The sequence below is a fragment of the Anomaloglossus baeobatrachus genome, chromosome 5 (genome assembly GCF_048569485.1).
Source record: "Anomaloglossus baeobatrachus isolate aAnoBae1 chromosome 5, aAnoBae1.hap1, whole genome shotgun sequence".
NCBI classification, from domain to species: Eukaryota; Metazoa; Chordata; class Amphibia; order Anura; family Aromobatidae; genus Anomaloglossus; species Anomaloglossus baeobatrachus.
In genome coordinates this window covers 275,913,263-275,919,887 of record NC_134357.1, presented here as the reverse complement: position 1 = coordinate 275,919,887, position 6,625 = coordinate 275,913,263, and positions in this window count along the sequence as shown.

Genomic DNA, 6,625 nt, shown 5'->3' with positions numbered 1-6,625 from the left:
TTTAGGCTGTGCTAAAGAACCAGGTCCCTCTGTTCACCAGGATTTAGGTTGTGCTAAAGAACCAGGTCCCTCTGTTCACCAGGATTTAGGTTGTACTAAAGAACCAGGTCCCTCTGTTCACCAGGATTTTAGTTGTGCTAAAGAACCAGGTCCCTTTGTCCACCAGGATTTAGGTTGTGCTACAGAACCAGGTCCCTCTGTTCACCAGGATTTAGGTTGTGTTTCGGTTGCTGTGGCACTAGAGTCTATGTCCAGATTTCTTGCTACTGCACATGTGCGAGCACTGGAGACTATGTCCAGATTTCTTGCTACTGCACATGTGCAAGCGCTGGAGACTAAGTCCTATCTTGGAGCCATTGCACATGTGCGGGTGACATCATCGCTGACACGAGGTCACATGTCTCTGACACCTTCTATGCCGATTGGCCGCTGGTCATGTGCTTGTGACACGTGGTCACATGTCTCTGACACCTTCTATGCCGATTGGTCGCTGGTCATGTGCTTGTGACGCTTTGCTCGGTGATAGGCCAGCGTGACGTCATTCCTGTCGTTCTGGCAGCGGATTGGCTCTGGTGTCCTCCATCTTGGATGAGGCACAGAGTCTATATAAGACCCTGACGCACGCCGCACGGCGCTCAGTCCTCTTGGTTCATGCATGAGAGTAGACGCTCTGTCCACGTTCCTCTAGGCATCTCTCTGTTTATGCTAGGTGAGCGCTACCGGCAGGGTAGCGTTCTTATACCTTACAGCTTCGGCTGCAGTCCGTATCCTTACCTCTTAGGGGAGCAGACATAGGCAGGTGCCTGAGGCACATGGTCCGGCTGGGCCTTGGGATTCTACTTGTAGGTGGACGTTGCCGCTAGGGTAACGTTCCTTATACTGCGTCTGGCAGTTGTTCATATCCTCGCACACTAGGGGAGCGAACAGAGGTAGGAGCTTTGTGCGGCTTATGCTGCTGGCTGTCTCTTTTGCATCACTAGAAGAGCGGACCTAGGCAGGTGCCATATCTAGTGGTTCGTGTCCTCGCACACTAGTGGAGCGAACTCAGGTAGGAGCTTTGTGCGGCTTACGCTGCTGTCCGTCTCCTGGCACCACTAGAGGAACGGACCTAGGTAGGTGCCATTTCACACTCACTGCCTTTGTCTCTGTGATTATTAACACAGACCATTCCACACCCTCCAAGTAAGGGAGGAATTGCCTTATTTACTAATTATATTCCTCTGTGAGTTTAACAGAGGTATTGCACTCTGCCATAGTCTGCAGCAGAGTCTTTGCACTGTGGACCCTGACTGTCTGATACTCCTTTAGGTTTTATAATCAGACAGCCCCCTGTAACAGGTTGTGCTAAAGAACCAGGTCCCTCTGTTCACCAGGATTTAGGTTGCTCTAAAGTACCAGCTCTCAGTGTCCACCAGGATTTAGGCTGCTGTAAAGAGCCATATCTCTGTGTCCATCAGGACTCATTGACAACTAGCATGTATGGGCAACTGTCTCTGTCACTGTTATAGAACTCACAGGCTGGTCTCATGTTTGATACAAAGGTCGGGGATATTTTTTCCCTATTAATTGGATGAGAGTCCCGTTGTAGGCATCTGCATCTCCCCACGCAAGTAACATCTGCAACTTCCTCACGAAGCCCCCCACCCAGCATGCAGCCCCATGCTAGTAACATTCTACTTCCTCGTGCAGCCCCATGCAAGTAACATATCCAAGTAACATATCCTACTTCCCCATGTTGCTGCCCTGCATGCAGAATCATGTGAGTAACATCTCCCTTTTCTCCATGCAGCTCCCCAGGTTGCAGCACTCTACGAATAACATCTCCTCTTTCCTATGAAGCCTTACATGAGTAACATCTGCCCTTCTTTCTCATGGAACGCCTTAGCACACAGCCCTTTGTAAGTAACATCACCCCCTTCCCCACACAGCTCCCCAGCACGCAGCCCAGCGTGAGAACCATCTCCCCTTCACTACACAGCATGCAGCCCTACGCTAGTAACATTAACTTCCTCACAAAGCTCCCCAGCACGCAGCACCACACGGGTAATATCTTCCCATGCAGTCACTTAGCACACAGCCCCACACAAGTAACATCTCCACCTTCCTCACATAGCCGTCCAGTATGCAGCCACATTAGAGTAACATTACCCCCTACCCACGCAGCTCCCCAACACACAGCCTCACTTTCCCTTTCGCCACGTAGCTCCCCAGCACGCAAACCACGCGAGTAACTGCCCCCCAGCTCGCAGCTACACTCGAATAACATTTCACCCTTCCACACGCAGTCCAACATGAGTAACAGCCCACCTTTCCCAACACAGCTCCCCAGCACGCAGCTCCACACAAGTAACATCTCCCCCTTCTCCACACAGCCCCACACTAGTAACATCAGCCCTTCCTGTGCACTGTGAGGATTCTCCAGCATCGGGAATGGCAATCACATGGCTGTATGTGTGATATGTATACTCCCAGCAAGAATCCGACTACATGGGCATGGCCTCTCAATGCAAGTATATTGCATGAGACCGCACCCATCTAGTCTGATTCTGACACTGAATATTCAAATCACATACTCGCAGCCATGTGACCGCTGTTCCCAGCTCTGAAACCGGAGACTCCTCACAGTGCCTGTGATGTGAGGATTCACAAATCTGCAGTCACATAAAGTGACTGTAGACTTGTCATTTTAGAGTGGACAACCCCTTTAACCGCAAGCCTAAATGACCCCTTTAATGCCTAGGACACACGGCGAGAAAAACGGAGCGAGTGGAATGCGATAAAAAGTCGCATTCCACTAGGACCAATATTAACCTATGTGCCCGCTCCCATGAGCGATTATTTTCTCAGCCCGAATTGGACCGAGAAAAGAGTCGCAGCATGCTACAGGTCCAATGCAATCTTGTTTCACTCGCACCCATTCAAGTCTATGGGGCAAGAGAAACATGGCACTGCACTCGCGTTACATCGATGTAATGCAAGTGCAGTGCGACAATTGCAATAGCCGGCAACAGAGGAAATAGGGAGATAAATCCCTCTCCTCCGCAGCGCTGGCACTCCCCTCCACAGCGTCGCCCTGGAATTCTTCTGGAATTTTTTTACACTTTATTCCACATCATAAGTATACAGGCGTAAATAAATAACGCGTTTCAGGTAATAGTGAGCCTTTTTCACATATGTGAAAATGGCTCACTATTAGCCGAAACGCGTTATTTACGCTTGTATACTTATGATGTGGAATAAAGTGTAAAAAATTCCAGATGATTTGGAGTGCCGGTCCTTTAAGTACTAGCAAATATAGGGAGATACAATTTCTGAAATAACTTAAGCCTCGTTTCAAGTTATTTTTCATAGGTGACTCGATATATACAAATTTGCCAGTAGAGCCAGTGTGTCACATCCTCACCAGAGTCCACTCTTGCGACTTCTGCTTCAGTCACCAGGCGTCACCGTATTCCCGCTGTGGACTGTGCTGGTGATGGGGGAGGAGTCGGTGCCAGTGGATCTGGTGGGCACAGGCTCCGCTCATCCACTAGGCTGGGTTTTCCTGACGCCTGCAGTACCAATGGCTGAGTGTAGGTGGCATGGGTCTTCCAGCTGAGGTTGCCACTATTCAGCTACAGCCAATGGGAAGACAACACACCCTTTTTATCCCCCCTTCTGTCTGCTGGCCATTGCCAGATATAGATTGTACACCTGCTAGACTCTGGTTCTCCCTAATCAGAGTATTGAATTCTGCTTTGACCCTGGCCTGCTCTTTGACTACTCTCCTGTCTGCCGTATTTGTACCTCCCTGCCCGATACGGATTTGACCTCTGCTTTGTTTTCTGATTACGTCCTTGCCTGCCTGATTCTGTCCCTGTTTTGTATTTCCCGGTTTGATCCTGCCTAGTTACTACTCTCATCAGACTGCAGCCTACCACAGGTAGTGATCTCCCGGGCCCTGTGTAATTCCAAATCCCTGTATAGGGGTTAAAGTTTTTCAGGTTCTTGGGGTCTTGCTTTGGGAGCGACTTTCCTCTAGCCTGTCAATCACAGCCAGAATGAGCCTGTGGTTCCAGGCAGGTGTTACACAGTGGTTTTAATGTACTATCTGATGGAAAGGTGTCACAAGTGTGTCACGTCTACATGTTACCTCTGGGGGATCTCGGATTAGGAGGTATCCATGCTTAATTGAACATAGGTCCTTTGTGGCCATGTGCCTGTTATTTTGTATTAGAGTGGTGTTACTTTCATTTGATGCTGAAGAGTTTAAGGTTTGGGACCCTTTTCCTTCTGGCTGAGATTACTCATAGCCTTAAACATAGTTGCAGCATTTTATCATCACTTCCTTCACCTATCTTTACCTCTCCTGGCTTCACTCCATGCCTGGTATTGTTCTTCTATATTGACTATTTTGAAGGATCCTGTCTCTGAAAAAGCTGAGGTGTACGTTTCAGTTACAGCTGAAATGTTTCCGGCTGGAGAATTCGAGGAGTGTTATTTGTTGTCCTTCCCCACCAGTTTGTCTTACCTGCTTCATGTTGTTTTATTTTCAATAGTGAGACTAGTGTTTCGCTGGTGTTCACACTAGTCAGGGTGAGTTCAGGGCCAGCGAGGGCCTAGAAACATGATGGCGCATGGGGAGAAGGATGCATCTAGGGAATGCAGTGATCAGACTCAGGTGAGTGTTAACAAGTAACCCCTCTTTCCTCTCCCTAAAACCAGGACCTTCCACTGTACTTCTTCCCTGGTTTATCCTTTGTGTTGCGCCACTCGCCGGCTGTCCTCATGCACTCGTCGTAATAAAAGGATGAACACATATGAATCCATTATACCAATCTAACAGATGTTAAAGGGGTTCTTGCCAGTGGTGTAAGTTGAGTTTGATGGACCCCGGTGCAAAGTTTGGACCTGACCCCCCTGCATGTTGGTCAGATGTATGTATAAATTTAGCATTCTAAATCCTATAAAGACATACAAGTTGCCCTCCCACCATTATGCAATAATGTCCATCATCCTGTTCAAATGTACCCCTTCCTGTGCTACTTGCTGGTAAATATGCCCCCATCCTGGTAGACATGTTACCTATCCTGGTAAATTTCACCTATCCTGGTAAATATGTCCCCCATCTTGGTATATATGCCTCCTATCCTGATAAAAAATGTCCCTCATTCTGGTATATATGCCCCACTTCCTGGAATATGTTTCCATCCTGGTATATATGCTCCCATCTTGTAAAGGTCCTCCATCCTGGTATATCTAATCCCATCCTGGTAAAAAATGTCCCCATCCTGGTATATATGTACCCATCCTGGTAAGTCTCTCATCCTGGTATAAATGTGCCCCTCCTGGTGTGTATATATATATATATATATATATATATATATATATACACTGTACTCACCCTCTACAGCTCCCACGTCAGGCAACATCCTCCTGTGTAGCCAGCCCACATTGGCTGGTAGCTTACATCTGTGTCTGTGCTATAGCAACAAATGACATCACTGACATGCTCTGTCCTCCGTTACAGGGACGGCAATGAAAGCTGCTGGCAGTGTGTACCGCAGTGCAAGGACCCGACAGCTCTCTTCACTACAATGAATTTCAACTGGATGTGCGCCCTCGGACAAATATCCAGCTGAAGCAGGTGCTAGAGTCGGCGGACCTCCTGCACCCCCGGGCCCGGTCGCAATCGCTGCCACCGTGATCATTCCACCCCTAGTTGTTACACTGTTTAGATATTAAATTCATATCCTTAAGTTGTTGGACCCCCCAACAAGCAGTGCTGCAGCTGGTTGAATGTAAATAGCACAGAGATGGAAGCGTACAGACATACATTGTGTAGTGACTATTCTAGGGCACCTCAGCTCCTTTTGATGACCCATTTTAAGAAGAGGTCATCAATATCTAAGCTTAAGACAAATAAGTTAAACAATGCACCACACACTATAATTCATCAACTATAAATTTATCATAAAAGCTAATACATTAAAGATCAGATGACAGACTTGTGGAAAAAATGCATTAGAAACATTGAAGCCAAGCAATATCTATGGTGCACCTTCAGTCTGATAGTGGAGTCTTGTACTCACTGACTGTCATAAATGTTTCTTTCACCAGGCGCAACCATATTCATTCTGTGGGCGGCACTGGTGGTGTAGGAGATGTCATGACCAGGAGCTCTGTGAGGCGCAGACTATATAAAGCCAGAGACTCCAGTCTGGCTAGGACCTGTAGTGTCCCCCAGTCTGGCGGTAGGAGAGTGTTCATACTGACGAGCAGTTGTAGCTGCACCACATCCTATTAAACATCCCAGCTGACTACTGGGAACTGCCAGTTATAGATTGTGCTAGCTCTGGTTCAGGCCTGTTTGATTCTCATTTAATTTTTACTTCAACCTGTGTTTTGACTCTCCTTCAGCCTGACCATTCTGTTCCATGTCTCTAACATTATGGTCTGCACTTCAGAATAAACTCCCTGAAATAGACAGGCTGTGACCAAGGTCCACAGATGACCGAAACATTGGCCATTATACATATTGGAGTTTTATACCGTTACTACCACAAAAAAGCCAAATTTAATTTTCCGATTGCATCTCTGGAAGTGCTATGGTTATTTTCTTCTACATTTGGGTTGATTTCCAATA